This window comes from Felis catus, chromosome A1 (assembly GCF_018350175.1).
Source record: "Felis catus isolate Fca126 chromosome A1, F.catus_Fca126_mat1.0, whole genome shotgun sequence".
Classification (NCBI taxonomy): Eukaryota; Metazoa; Chordata; class Mammalia; order Carnivora; family Felidae; genus Felis; species Felis catus.
In genome coordinates, this window is record NC_058368.1 from 21,429,510 (window position 1) to 21,445,445 (window position 15,936).

Below are 15,936 nucleotides of genomic sequence, written 5' to 3' on the forward strand. Positions count from 1 at the left end.
TCGGTTAAGCAGCCGACTTCGGTCCGTGAGTTCGAGCCCCCCATCGGGCTCTGTGCTGACAGCTCAGAGCCTGGAGCCTGTTTCGGATTCTGTGTCTCCCTCTGTCTGACCCTCCCCTGTTCATGCTCTGTCTCTCCCTGTCTCAAAAATAAATAAAAAACGTTAAAAAAATTTAAAAAAAACCATGTTTTTAATATCTGCATAGCATTCCAACATAGGGATATATACCAAAATGTATTTATCCGTGCCCTCATTCTGAAGATTTTTTTTCCCAATTTCTGCAGTATTGTAAGGATATTTTAGAATCTATACTTGTCTCCTAGTACCCAAAATAAATACTATTATAGGCTTTCTCGTTTTATTCCTTTTGTGTGGAAAAAAAAAAATCACTCTGATTCCTTCTTCTTATCTATTCCAGCCTATATATGGCTTTCTGATAATATAAAAAAACTCCACTTTGGACAATGTTACAGAGCCTGTTCTTTCCCCTTTCTAAAACAGTATCATCCCTGAGTGAGGTCCATATTTCTGCAGCTCTCCTGCAGTAAAAGAATGAATTAAAGCCAATCCCGTGCCTGCATCAAGTCTGGATGATGTATATTTTCGCTTTACCCATAGTTGAAATCCATGAGATTAAAGCCCCAACAGCAGACAAATAGGCAAATAAATATTCATTTCTGTTAGCTACACCAAAAATGTGATTTATGATTTAGTGTGTTAACTATGACAAAGGTAACTATGACTTTGGTGATATTGCCATGATTCTGAGCTTGCTATAATATTAATGGTTACTACACTGAAACATTAGAACACAAATATACAATTAGGAGAAATAAAATTTAAAGTTGTAACTATTAAATTCAGTGAACAACTACACAATCTGCTATTTCGTTTTCTACTTTTTTTTTTTTTTTTTTTGCAATATGGTACATTATTTCAGATCTCACATTCTGCACTAGTGTTGGTACTTCTCCCCCCATGAGCAAAGGGATCAGGTGACACACTGCTTTAAAATTACCCTAAAAAATGTTCTGAGTTAAACACCTTTTCAACTTAATAGTTTTTGTTCAAGAGAAGAGTGAAACTTCTGATATGCGTCTTTGTGAACTGGTGCAACTTACATACCTTTTTTTAAAACTTCAAGTTACTTTTAATGATCTCTATAGAATGAATTTGGAATCCAAACCAATACTCACATGAATGATTATTTCTACCAATAGCTATGGACATTACAGTCATCAATAGAATTTTAGTGACAGGATCTTTGAGGTTACACAATCCAACTCTCGTCTTACAAATGAGAAAAGTAAATCAGAAAAGTTTTTGTTACTCATAGCAGTAAGCTTGGAGTGGGTGGGGGTAGGCAGGGGATCCTAACACTTTCAGCCTAATGCATACCAGAGGTATTTATTAGGTTATAAGAACACTATATAGTAACAGTTGAACAAATCTAAGAAAGAGATCTGATTTGTATCCTAAGTATACATTTTCCCTCATCATCAATCACGAATCGATGCTTGTGTGCAGTAAAATCCAAGAGAGAAGTTGTAGTTTGGCAGAACTAAGTATTGCATAACTCCTAGGGTGAAAATTTATTTTATTTTATACACACACACACACACACACACACACACACACACACACACACATATGGATATCCATATGTATATATACCTGTAGCTTCTTAATCCTGCTTCAGGAAATGCCATTTACATACATTACAATGTAAATAGTGCCCACCCGCTGGAGTCATGCATCACAGGGACACTGTAAATACAAGTTTTATGTATTACATTAATTAGGGTAGGCTAATTGCCATAACAGATCAACACCCAAATGTATAATGGCTCCAATTATATTTGCTAAAATAAACAAGTTTCTTGCTAAAACAGACAAGTAGTTCACTACTTAGTTTCCAAGGTTTTCCAGTAACTAGGCTTTCAGTACCAAACTTCCAAGGCCTCCTGGAGGGTCTTGTCGATGACAGTCTGTTAGAAGGCGAGTATTTTTAGGAGACTAAAAAGTAGTACACAGAACTGCTGTTCTTATTCCATTGGCTCTAACTTGGTCACATGCCTACACCCAACTGCAAGGGAAGCTGGGAACAAGTTTATCTTTGTGGCCAACAAGAAATGAGAACATGGATTTGGATGTCTAGGTAAGAGTTATTGCTCACTTGGGTGCTCTCTCTCTCTGTGCACTCACACACCTCCACACACAAAATCTGAAGTAGACACTAAAAAATAAACACGTGATTAGCTTCAGACAGAACAAACCATGAAAGAAAGGGGCTTTAAGAATTGCATTCACCTCTACCCTTTCCCTCCTGCAGGTGGGATTGTTAATTACTGCCTAACAATAACCAACTGGCAGCTGAAATCTAAAACAGAGGGGAAAAACAAGTTTTTGCAATTATTACATATATATATATGTATATATATACATATATATATATACATATATATACATATATATATACACACATACACACACATATACATACATACATACTTGCACCTATACATACCCATAGGTATATATTAGTTGGGGGTTAGCTTGGTTTTCCTATCCCATTAGTCAAATTTAGAACGAAGACTCATGTCTAATTACTTGTTTTAGGGACAAAAGACCACCAAGCTCCCCTTTAACTACACTATTAGTAAATAATGTTTGAAAAATATTTAACTTTTTACACAACAAAGATAGCAATTCCACCGATGAAGGCAAAAGTAAGTTTAGTGAGTTTTTTTTCCTTTGGATAAGTTGTCATTGTAACCCTGAAACTGTTCTTAATCACTCAGTTTTTAATAGAAGCACTGCATGGCTGCATTTCTGAAATCATAAACAGGAAGTGTGATATATAAATGTCAGTAGAACTAAAACTCAGTTCTTTGGTTTGGTATTTTTCTTCCCCCCATATTTTCATGTTAATGTCTGATTAACCCTCTTTTACAGAGGAGGAAATGGGAATGACGCAGAAACTGCTACTGCATCCTTAGAAATTGTTTTGTATAGGTTGCCCAAATTTATTATTGCCAGAAGACAGTGTAGATGGAGAAAGAGGCCAGAGAGTATATGACTCTTAATTTAACTCTTTAAAAATCCATTATAGAAAATACTCTTACACTTTGTACATTTGTTTAAGGTATCTCATTTTGTTTTTTTAATTTATTTAAATTAAGTTAGTTAGCATACAGTGTAGTATTGGTTTCAGGAGTAGAACCCAGTGATTCATCACTTCACTTTCCACATTCTTATTCTGACCTCAGCAATTCCTTGAATGTGTTCTACTACATTAATTCCTTCATGAGACAACTAAGGAGTAGCTTGAGTACTGCAAAAATCAGGATGTTATCTCTGGTTCTTCTCAGTGAAGACATTAGGGGTCTTTCTATGGTTGGTGATATTTTCTACATAATACTGTTTCAGTTTCTTTGTTGCATGGACATCTCTGGAAATTACAAGAAAAGATTCAAATTGACCAGCCAGAACTTTTTTTTTTTAAGTTTATTTATTTGAGAGAGACAGAGAAAGAATGCAAGTAGGGGATGGGCGGCGGGGGGGAGGGGGGGACAGAGAATCCAAAGCAGGCTCTGTGCTGACAGCAGCAAGCCCAATGCGGGGCTCGAACTCATGAACCATGAGATCATGACCTGAGCTGAAGTCAGATGCTTAACCGACTAAGCCACCCAGGTGTCCTGACCAGCTAGAACTTTTATATTACATTAAATATTTCTGGAGAAATGTACCAACATGTAGATTCTTCCGTAACTTTAAAATGTTTTTGCTTTGGAAACAGTTTCTTAATTTGTTCTTAAACTAAGCACTGAAGGAATGATTTTACTCAAGGTCACACAATATATAGTGAAATAGCAAAAAACAGAACTTATCTATGTATCTAAACTCCCTTTCAAGGATGATCACAATGATCTAGAGAATGTTCTCCTTTTACGGAGGTAGCCGGCCCACCTATCGAGTGTCTTGCTTTCTACAGCACATGAGGCACTGTCGAGCAGCATATCCGATATGTAAAATTTGATATATTTTAATTGAAAATATAACATAGGTAAAAAGGATGTGGGAGTGTTTGAAAAGAAACATAGTAAGTATATGAATCAAATGCAAACTATAAATAATTGCTAAGGGGATATGGAAAATGAAGTGATTTAAAAACTAGATTGATAATGGATAGAAGTTTACTGGAATAGGCAAATTTCATGTAGAGTTTTTAAAGCTGTAGTGGATTTGGATTGCCAGAGAGAAAAGATAACCAACCATTGATTCATTCATCCAACACGTATTGAGTGCTGTGTGCTACGTGCTAGGTACTGTTGAAGGCACTAGAGATAGAGCAGTCCGCAGAACTACTGCAGGGCAGGCCCAGCAACTGCATGTCCAAGGCGTGACAACTGAATAGGAACAGTCGACACAAATATGAGAGTAGAGAGAAATGAAAGAGAAAGGAAAAGACCTAGTAATGGGCTTATAGTAGAAGGCCTTAGATGCTAGGATGTTTTCTAAATGGGAGAAAGATGTTTGGTATGAATTGAACTCCTTTGGTCAGTGTAGTCAGAATAGACTGCTTTTTTTCCCTTCTGCTGGTCAGCTCTCCTAGCTTCCTAGATAACTTTATACTGACCAGACTAACACAAACAAAATAAATACTGCACCTAGAAAGATTCCCAACTGAACAATGTGAAAAGCAAAAAGGGAAAGAAAGCAAAAAGTTGAATTTCATATCTCCTTTTATCTTTCCAGTGGTTATTATATATAATGTCTCTTCCTAGCAACACTCTCCCATTCAGTAGATGTCTAGGTTGTGATTCAATTCCTGAAGGCTCTGTTCTTCTCCTTTCCTTGTAGGTGGAATCACTGAAAGGAGATTCTATTTAAATTCCTTTTTTTTAGTCAATCAGGTGTTCTTTATTCACCTAGCAATACTTCTCTACAGAGTTTGTATATGCTAGTGGGAAAAGGGGTAAGACAGGATGGGGACTAGGGAAAATACCAACAGGCTGTAATGCAATACAAGCAAGGCAATGTAATGCAATGCAGTATAATACAAGAGCCTAGAACACAAACTAGACACTTAAGAGCTTTGGATTAAATGGGCAGTTTTAAAAATGAAAAGATACAGGTCTGAAGTATATAATAAAGAAGCAACTATAAGAAGTAACAAATTCAACACTTGTTTACCTACAGGAGGATAAGAAAATAAAGAAATGAACATAAGATTTTAAGTTTGAAGGTCCAAAAATTTGTGTTGTCAACAAGAATAACTAAGAAATTTGGAAGAAATAGCTTGAAGGGAAAAAAATGAACTTAATGTCAGATCTAAATGGGATGTCACCAGAAGACAGAGGACTCAAGCTTTCTTGAGCAGCTGTTGGGCCTGTTACTGTACATGTGTAAGTCATCATCATATAGAAATTGATGGAAACTCAATGGACTAATGAGGAAATGCAGTGAAGAAGATCAAATGGCTATGTATGAACTTTGACTCTAAGATGAGGTATCAATTTCAAAGCAATTTCAAAGAAGGTGATCTATCTTTGGAACTCTTTCCTTCAGGTCAGATAAAGCTGTCCTTTATTAAATATCGACTCTTCATTTTGACTGACCCTTTAGTGAGGGAGTATAATAAAATGAATGAATAAAATTGAAAGATTTATTCTTACCGGATTATCTCATTGGAAGTTCTGCATTTTTTTAAAGTTTATTTTTTGAGAGAGTGGGAGCAGGGGAGAGGCAGAGAGAGAGAAGGGGGCAAAGGATCTGAGGCAGGCTCCGCGCTCACAGCAGAGAGCACGATATGGGGCTTGAACTCATGAACCTTGAGATCATGACCTGAGCCAACTGAGCCACCCAGGCGACCCTGGAAGTTATGAATTTTTAACTGAATGTCCTCCTAGCCAACTTATACACATTGTGTGCCTTAAGATAAAACAAACAAAATAAGTATCTGCAACTTTTGACTGTGTACCTTTGTATAAAGGCCATGGCTTCAAAAAATATAGAATATAAAATATACATTAGCACAAGTCATTCAAACTATTTAAAAGTTAAATTTGGAGTTTTAAAAATATTTTTTTAATGTTTGTTTATTTTTGAGGGAGAGAGAGAAGACAGAGTGCGAGCAGGGGAGGGACAGAAAGAGAGGGAGAAACAGAATCCAAAGCAGGCTCCAAGCTCTGAGCTGTCAGCACAGAGACTGACACGGGGCTCAAACTCACAAACTGGGAGATCATGACCTGAGCCAAAGTTGGACATGTAACCGACTGAGTTACCCAGGTACCCCTGGAGTTTGTTTTACGTAAAACTGTCAGGGTCAACGTGAATTTCCATTTCCAAAGCAAATCTTGGCTATGGAACCACGTGAATAGAAACTCACCTTTAAAGAAGGTTCAATTTTATTTATTTATTTTTTTAAATATTTTTATTTATTTTTGAGACAGAGACAGAGCATGAGCAGGGGAGGGGCAGAGAGAGAGAGAGAGAGAGAGACACAGAATCCAAAGCAGGCTCCAGGCTCTGAGCTGTCAGCCCAGAGCCCGACGCGGGGCTCAAACTCACGGACCGCGAGATCGTGACCTGAGCCGAAGTCGGCCGCCCAACCAACTGAGCCACCCAGGTGCCCCAAGAGGGTTCAATTTTAGAATGTGCTAGGCTACATGTTTCTTTAAATAGGAAAGGATCAGGTTCAATATACCCTGAACTCAGGGTTTTTGTAATCTATTTGATATATTTTCTGTACACAGGAGATTATATCATAAAATAATTTCATCATTTAATAATTATCTAATCAGATATGGCTTTGGATTCCTATATTTATATAGAAGTACCTTCATAGTAGCTAACAGTAGAACATTTATTAGAGTACTTTCTGTATGTTGGATACTGTGTTATGTGCTCACATATTTATTATCTCATTTAACACACAAAAACTCAATGAGGTATTACCCATCTCACAGATGGGCAAAACTGAGGCCCAAGTTAAATTATATCTTCAAGGTAACCTAGATAGTAAGTAGGCAGAACGAGGATTTGAGTTCAGATCTGATTCCAATGCCACTTTTCTTAACTAATACCATACTGACTCCAAAATTCACCTAAAAAAAATTTTTATTGTAAAAGTTTTATGCCTTTTGAATTCTGTTCAGTATAATGGAATACTTTATTTAGCAATTTACAAATGTTCCTGCATTCTTGCTTACTCTCATGACTTTAACCAAGAAAGTTTCGTTGGGGGCCACTTGACCACATATCAAACCATATCTCCCACTCTAGTAACCATAATCTAAAACACACACTCACTCATTCACAGGAAAAGGAAGATATCATGGAAAAGTAAAAGAAATTCCTCCAGTTCAATTTTAGGGATATAAGAACACATCATCTGTTTAATTCTACTTATAGAAGTGCATAGACAAGTTACTGGCTTTAATATTAGCCTGAAAAGATCCTTCAAAGTCACACATTCAATCTCTTAGTTTCAAGAGAAACAGTTACTATGAATATCGAAAATGGAATTGTCAAGACAAAGCAACAATAAAAATTTTTGAGCTCTTACTTGCTTATTGATGCTATATAGAGATAGAGATAGAAATAGAGATAGAAATAGATATTCTAATCTATAGTCAACAAACATGCCAGACAACACATTGAGTGGTAAAAGGGGTATGGGAGAAGTGGATCACATAGTCTGAGTTATCACTAGGATTATAGCATCAGGCCTGCTATTTAACCACAAATCTAAGTGCAAGCAATCTAGTATCGAAGAGTATATAATTTTGGAATAAAACAAATTTGAGTTTAAATCTTGACATTACTTACAAATTCTGCGACCCTGGAAAATTTACTGCCTTTGTGAGTCACAGTTCTCTCATTTTGTAAACTGGAACTAAAACGCTGTACCCTTATCGATGTCATGAAGATCTATTAAAATAAGACTTCCCAGGTTCAAATTTCAGCTCCCTCACTCAGAAGTTTTGTGACTTAATGCCTCCTTTTCCTCATCTATAAAATGAGGATAATAATAGTCCCTATACCCCAAAGGGTTGTGAGGATTTAACACCTTAATATATTTAATTTTTTTTTTTTATTTGAGAGAGAGAGGGAGAGCACAGGAATGGGGGAAAGGGGCAGAGGGAGAGAGAATCTTAAGCAGGCCCGAAGCCCAATGCAAGGCTTGATCTACAACCCTGGGATCATGATCTGAGACGAAATCATGAGTAAGTGGCTCAACCAACTGAGCCATCCAAGTGGCCTCAACATCTTAATGTATTTAAAGTGTACACAGAAAATGATATATTTATGTATACTGTAATTCTTATTTAAAGCACCTACCTAGTACTTGCCCCTTAGTATGTTTCTAATAAATGTTAATTCCCTTTTATATTTCAATTGAAGTTATTTTCCCTTATTTTATAGATATATTTTTAAATGTATTAAGCTTAATAAAACTTTACTAAGGTAGAACTGATATTCAATAAACTGCACCTACTTAAGGCGTACAACTAATAACTTTTAACATGCATACAATTGATAACTATACAACTGCTAAGTTTTAACATCTATACCCCTGTGAAACCGTCACCAGAATAAGAGTGAACATATCCATCAACCCTGAGAATTTCCCCTGCCTTTTTAAAATCCCTCTCTCCTAGCACCTCTCTCCCCAAGCAACCACTGGGCCGTCTCCCTTTTGTCCTAATAGATTAGTTTGCATTTTCTAGAATTTTATATTTTCTGCCTTTCATCACTTAGAATATCGTTTTCAGATTCATCCACGTTGTTGTATATAACAATACTTCATTACCTTTTAATGCTGAGTATTACATTGTAAGAATATATCACAATTTATCCGTTAATAGACATTTGACTTGTTTCAAATTAGAGATCGTTAAAAATAAAGCAACTATGAATATTCATATACAGATGTCTATAGGAACATATGCTTTATTTTCTTGGGGAAATACCTACAATGAAATGGGTCATATATTGGTATATGTTTAACTTTTCAAGAAACTGCCAAACTGTTTCAAACTGATTATATCCTTTTACATCCCTATTAGAGGAGTATATCAAAGTTCTAATTCCTCCATATCCTTAACAACACTTTTCATTTTAGCTGTTCTAATAGATATGTATACATTTTTTATATATGGATATCCAGTTTCTCCATCATGGTTTTTATTCTGTTTCCCCAAGACTAATGAGGTTAATAAAGTTGGAACATCTTTTCATGTACCTATTTGCTATCTGGGTATCTGCTTGGTGAAGTTACTGTCCAAGTCCTTTGCCCATTTTTTGAGACTTGTTTTCTCATTGTTGAGTTTTGAGAGTTTGAGAGTTTCTTTCATTTAAAAAAATTTTTTTTAATGTTTTTATTTATTTTTGAGAGAGAGCAAGACAAAGTGTGAGCAGGGAAGAGGCAGAGAGAGAGGGAAACACAGAATCCAAAGCAGGCTCCAGGCTCTGAGCTGTCAGCACAGACCCTGATGCGGGGCTCGAACTCACAGACCATGAGATCATGACCTGAGCCCCAGTCAGGCACTCAACCGACTGAGCCACCCAGGCACCCCTATCTTTATTTTTTAAGTGATATTTATGCCCAACATGGGGCTTGAACTCATGACCCCGAGATTAAGAGTCAAATACTCTACAACTGAACCAACCAGGAACCCTGAGAGTTTGTTACATTCTTGATACAAATTCTTTATTACATGTTTTGCAACTATTTCTCTCAGGCTGGGGCTTGTCTTCTTTAGCAGTATATTTTAAAGAACAGAAGTTTGTAAAAATTGACTAAGTCCAATCTCTCAATTTGTTCATTCATAGATTGTGACTTTTATTGTCACATCTAAAAAATCTTTGTCTAACTCAGAGTCACAAAAATTTTCTTACGCTTTCTTCCAGAAATTAAAATAAAATTTTGTTTAAGTTTATTTAATTTTGAGAGACAGAGAGAGACAGAGCAAGCAGGGGAGGGGCAAAGAGAGAGGGAGACACAGAATCCAAAGCAGGCTCCAGGCCCTGAGTTGTCAGCACAGAGCCCGACGTGCGGCTCCAACTCATGAGCTGTGAGATCATGATCTGAGCCAAAGTTGGACGCTCAACCAACTGAGCCACCCAGGCCCTCATCTTCCAGAAATTTAACAGTAATTTTAAGCTTTATATTTAGGTCTGTGATCAATTTGGGATAAATTTATACAAGGTTTGAGATGTAAATCAAAGTTCCTATTTTTATATATGGATATCCAGTTCTTCTAAGCACAATTTGTTAAAAACAAACTATTCTTTATTCATTGTATTACCTTTGCACTTTGTCAAAAACCTGTTGTCCTTATATATGTGGGTCTATTTCTGGACTCTACATTCTGTTACATTAATCCATTTGTCTATTTGTCTATTAATACCACTCTGTTTTGATTACTGTAGATATTTAATAAGTCTTAAAATCAGGTAGTGTCAGTCCTCCAACTTTGTCCTTGTTATCAAAGTTAACTGGGCTATTCTACATCTTTGCATTTCTATATGAATTTTAGAATCAGTTTGTAAGTTTCTTTCTTCCTTCCTTCCTTCCTTTCTTTCAACCTACTGGGATTTTGATTTGGATAGTGTTGAACCTACATATCAATTTAAGGAGAGCTGACGTGTTAATGATATGAACCCACTGAGCCAGGAAAATCTGTCCAATTGTTTAAGTTGTCTTTACTTTCTCTAACCATATTTGCAGTCTTTAGTGTATAGGTCCTTTGTGCCTTTTATCAGATTTATTCCTAAGTATTTCATATTTTTTATGCTATTGTAAAGGCTATATATTTTTTGTATTTCCATTTTGTTTGTTGCTAGAATGTAGAAATACAAATTATTATATATTTATCTTGTATCCTGCAATTTTGCTACATTCACCTATTAGTTCTAGTAAGTTTTGTAGATTCCACCAAGTGGAACAGATGGATGATTATGTCAGTTTTATTTCTTCCTTTCCAATACGAATGTTTTTTTTCTTTTCTTGCCTGATTGCATGGTAGAACCTCCAATGTTGAATAAAAGTGGTAAGAACAGACATTACTCTGTTGTCCTGAAGTTACGGGAAAAGCATGCAGTCTTTCACCGATAGGCATGAGATTATCTGTAGGTTTTATGTAAATGCACTTTATGTGGTTGAAGAAGTACCCTTGCATTCTAAGTTTGCTGAGTTTTTAAATTGGGAATGAATATTGGATTTTGTCAGATGTTTTTTCTGCACCTATTGAGATGATCAGCTTTTCTTTTTTAGATTAATGTGGTGAGTTATCATGATTGATTTTTGAATGTTAAACCAATCTTATACTCTTGGAATAAATCCCACCCAATTAAAATATTATCCTTTTTATATATTGTTGGATTTAATAAAATTTTGTCTAGAATTTTTTACACCTGTGTTCATGAGGGAAATTGTCCAGAGTTTTCTTTTCTTGTAATGTCTTTGTGTGGCTTGGGTATCAGGGTAATTCTGGCCTCCAGAATAAGCCTGAAAACATTCCTTTCTCTTTACTTTTGTGAAAGAGCTTACAGCGATTGGTTGTTTGTTTGTTTTTTTTTCTCTAAATATTGTAAGGATTCACTAGTAAAATCCTATGGACCAGAATTTTTCTTACAGGAATGTTTTAAACTAAAAGTTCAATTTTGGGGAAATAAATATATAACCATTCGGGTTATATATTTCTTCTTGAGTCAGCTTTGGTAGTTTATGTCTTTCAGGGAATTTGGCCATTTCATCTAACTTGTTAAATTTTTTCTTTTTTTTTTGCCTAAAGTTGTTCATAATATTCCTTTATTATCCTCTAAATATCTGTAGAATTTGTAATGATTCTCTCATTTCTGACATTGGTATTCCTGATAAGTGTCTTCTCTTTTTTTTTTCCCCAACCAGTCTAGCCAAAGGTTTATCAATTTTACTGATCTCAAACAACCAGGCTTTGATTCCTTAGATATTCTCAATTAATCTTTGTTTTCTATTTCATTAATTTCCACCTTCATCTTTATTATTTCATTTCTTTGGCTTCTCTGTGTTTGATTTGTTCTTTTCTAGTTTCTTACGGTGGAAGTTAGGTCGTTGCTTTGAGATTTTTTTGTATTTTTTAATGTAGGCAGTTCATTGGTATAAATTAAGATACATTGTATTTTTATTTTCATTCAGGTCAAAATACTTTCTAATTTCACCTTGGATTTCTTCTTTAATCAGTGGGTTACCCAGAAGCATGTGATTTACTTTCCAAATATTTGGGGATTTTCCAGTTAGCTTTCTGCTATTGATTTCTAATTTAATTCCATTGTGGTGAAAGGACATAGTTTGCATGACTTAAATCCTCTAAAATATATTGACACATATTTTATGGTCTAAAACAGAGACTGGCAAACTTTTTCTATAAAGGATCAGACAGTAAATAGTTTAAGCTTTATGGGTCACACACAGTCTCTTCTGTTACATATTTTTTCTTTTTTAAGAAACCTTTCAAAATGTGAAAACCATTCTTAGTTCATAGGCCATATAAAACCAAGCTAGATTTGGTCCCATAGTCATACTTTGCTAACCCCTAACCAAGAATATGGTCTCTTTGGGTAAATGCTTCATGTACTCTTTCTGAAGAGAACGTGTATTCTTCTGTTTGTGGAATGTTCTAGTGTTGAGTTTACTATGTCCTTGCTATGTTTCAACTTGTCCTAGCAACTATTTAAGAGGATTATTATTTAATAATAATAATTTAATTATTATGGAATTATTTAATTATTGAAGCAATTATTAAAATCTCTGGCTATAATTATAGATTTGTCTGTTTCTGCTTACAGTTCTATCAGTTTTTGCTTCACATATTTTGGGCCTTTTATCATTTGGGGCATAAACATTTAGGATTATCACATCCTCCTAATTAACTGACTTCTTTATTGTTATGAAATGACTTTCTTTACCCCGGTTATACCCTTTGCTCTGAAATCTTACTTTGTTTTTACTATGTTAATACAGCTCCACCAGTTTCTTTTGACTAATGTGAGCATCAGCATGGTATATCTTTTACCATCCTTTCATTCTTAACATTTTTGTATCTCTATATATAAAGTGTGCTGGGTCTTTCTTGCTATCCAACCTGACAGTCTGTACTCTTTGATTGGGATTTTTAATTTTTTTTTTTTAACGTTTATTTATTTTTGAGACAGAGAGAGAGACAGAGCATGAGCAGGGGAGGGTCAGAGGGAGGGGAGACACAGAATCCGAAACAGGCTCGAGGCTCTGAGCTGTCAGCACAGAGCCTGCACAGAGCCCGACGCGGGGCTCGAACTCACGGACCGCAAGATCATGACCTGAGCCGAAGTCGGCCGCTTAACCGACTGAGCCACCCAGGCGCCCCTGATTGGGACTTTTAGATCATTTACATTTAGTGTGATTACTGACATAATTAAATTTAAGCCTATCATCTTGCTATTTTCTTCTTTTTTTTTTTATGTTTTATTTTTTTATTTTGAGAGAGAAAGAGCATGAGCAAGGGAGGGAAAGAGAGAGAGGGAGAGAGAGAGAATTCCAAGCAGGCTACACACTGCCAACACAGAGCCCAACATGGGGCTGTATCCCACGAACCATGAGATTATGACCTGAGCCAAGGTCAAGAGTCAGACACTCAACCAACCCAGGCACCCCCTTGTCTTGCTAACTTCTATTTGTTCCATTTGTTCTGTGTTCCATCTGTTCATTGCTCCTTTTCTCCTTTTTCTGCCTTCTTTTGGATTGAGTACTTTTTTTTTTTTAAGTTTATTTCTGTTGAGAGAGAGAGAGAGAGAGAGAGAGAGAGAGAGAGAGAAGCAGGGAAGGGGAAGAGAAAGAAAGAGAGAGAGAATCCTGTCAGCACTAAGCATGACACAAGACTCGAAGTCACAAACTGTGAGATCACGACCTGACCCGAAACCAAAAGTTGGACACTTAACCAACTGAGCCACCCAGGCGCCCCTGGATTGAGTACTTTTTTATGATTCCATTTTTTGTCCTTTTGGCTTATTAGCCATAACTGTTTTGTTATTATTCTACTGGTTGCTTTAGGGTTTATAGTCTACATATTTAATTTATCACAATTTACTTTCAAGTAAATTTATACCACTTCACATATAATAAAGGAACCTTATAATATCATATTTCTATTTTTCTCTTCCTGGTCTTTATGCTATTATTGACATATATTTACTAATGCATATTATAAATCCCATAATACATTGCTATTGTTTTTGTTTAAATCGTTATGTTAAAAGAGAATTAAATGGGAAAAAAAAACTTACATATTTGGCCATGTAGTTACCTTTTCCAGTGCTCATCATTCCTCTGTGTAGATCTGTATTTCCATCCGGTATCATTTCCTTTCTGTCTGAATGACTTTCTTTAACATTCTTGAAGTGTAGTCTGTTAGATATGATATTAAATTTTCATTCTGTGAATTTTCAGTCTTTCCAACACTCTCAGGTTCAAAGTGAGTAATCACCAATTAATCTACTCCCTACCATACACTACTATAAATAGCCTGGGCTAAACTATAAAAGAGAAAACTGAAAAGGAGGAGCATATTGTACAACCATAAATAACCTAGAACCTTGCCTCTAAAAGTCCAGTTTAGGACAAAGGAAACTTATGGTATGCCAGGATGTTAAAAGCCACTGAATAAACATGGGGCATCTTCTTAGATATCAATTTTATATTGCAAGATTTTAAAAAAATTTATAAGCATATTTACACTAAACATAGGGCTTCTATGGTATGTAACACAACCTTTATATTAAATTTAAGACAAGAAACTGAAGAAAATTCTAGTTTGGGATCAAGCATTCTAAGGCAATTATTCACTTTTCTCTACTATTAACCACACTTTTATGAAAAAGTTTGAGGAGCTGTGAACTTGATTATTCACGATTTATTAAAACCTCTCCTAAAATTGGATGCTGTCAACAAATATGTAGGTTATTCATAGAGGTTTTTATTTAATTTGAATATGCATTTCTGAATTGACCACTATATCCTGTTATTCAGCTCATGAATCATTTCTTATTGTGCTCATGAAAAGTAAACTTAATTCCAAGTTTTTAAAATACCCATCATTGGGGCGCCTGGGTGGTTCGGTCAGTTAAGTGTCCGACTCTTGATTTCAGCTTAGGTCATGATCTCATGGGTTATGGGATCAAGCCTCATGTCGGGCTCTGCTCTGACAGGGCAGAGCCTGCTTGGGATTCTTTCTCTTCCTCTCTCTCTGCCCCTCCCCCCCCCACACATGCACTCTCTCAAAACAAATAAATAAGCTAAAAAAAAAAACCTATCATTATTCCTGTGAAGGACTTTTACTTACCAGTTCTTACTTTTGTGGATATCAGCATGCCTACACGTCATTCAGTACCTGCAACACTGTCCAATTTTCTGAATCCAATCCAGAATTGAATAAGAATACACATAACAAGTCTGTTAGAAATAGGCCTAAAACAAAGAAAAATAAGCTGGCTATGAAGACCCTGCCAGAAAATCCACTTCTAAGACTGCATCCTAAGGAAATAAAGCAAAAATTTAACTGTTAGATTGTCCCTTTTAAAAATAGAGAAAAAAACACATATAATATCCCCAAATAAGATACTACTTAAATTATGGTATATCCTTATTTTATGTGGAATACTTAGCCATTAAAGGATATTATAGCTGAATATTTATTGCCAGGATAAACAACAAACAGGTATGAAAATTTAATAAAAGGGGCTAACAGTGGTTATTTCTGGGTTTGGATTATTAATTTTTTTTCTACATCTTGCTCATCTTGTTGTATATTCTTTAGTATCAACTGCTTGTAATAAGAAAAACCCAAAGTTTCCAAAAATACTAATTCAACATGAGTATTTGTTCAAAATGATGAGGTCATCATTTGTTTATCC

General features: G+C 35.5%; 1 long non-coding RNA gene across 6 annotated transcripts in view; it reads right to left on the reverse strand.

Moving 5' to 3' along the window:
• Positions 1-15,936, reverse strand: part of LOC123383983 — a 40,633-nt gene that overhangs the window by 11,338 nt on the left and 13,359 nt on the right. For 2 of the 6 annotated variants that reach the window (XR_006594458.1, XR_006594445.1), the window contains 2 exons: positions 15,366-15,490; positions 14,331-14,431 (listed from right to left, as the gene is read on the reverse strand). This is a non-coding gene — a long non-coding RNA (uncharacterized LOC123383983). Of the gene's footprint in view, positions 1-1,674; positions 1,768-13,302; positions 13,799-14,310; positions 14,432-15,365; positions 15,557-15,936 lie in introns of those variants that run through there. The other 4 variants (XR_006594451.1, XR_006594446.1, XR_006594455.1 and 1 more) reach the window with 4 other exon arrangements.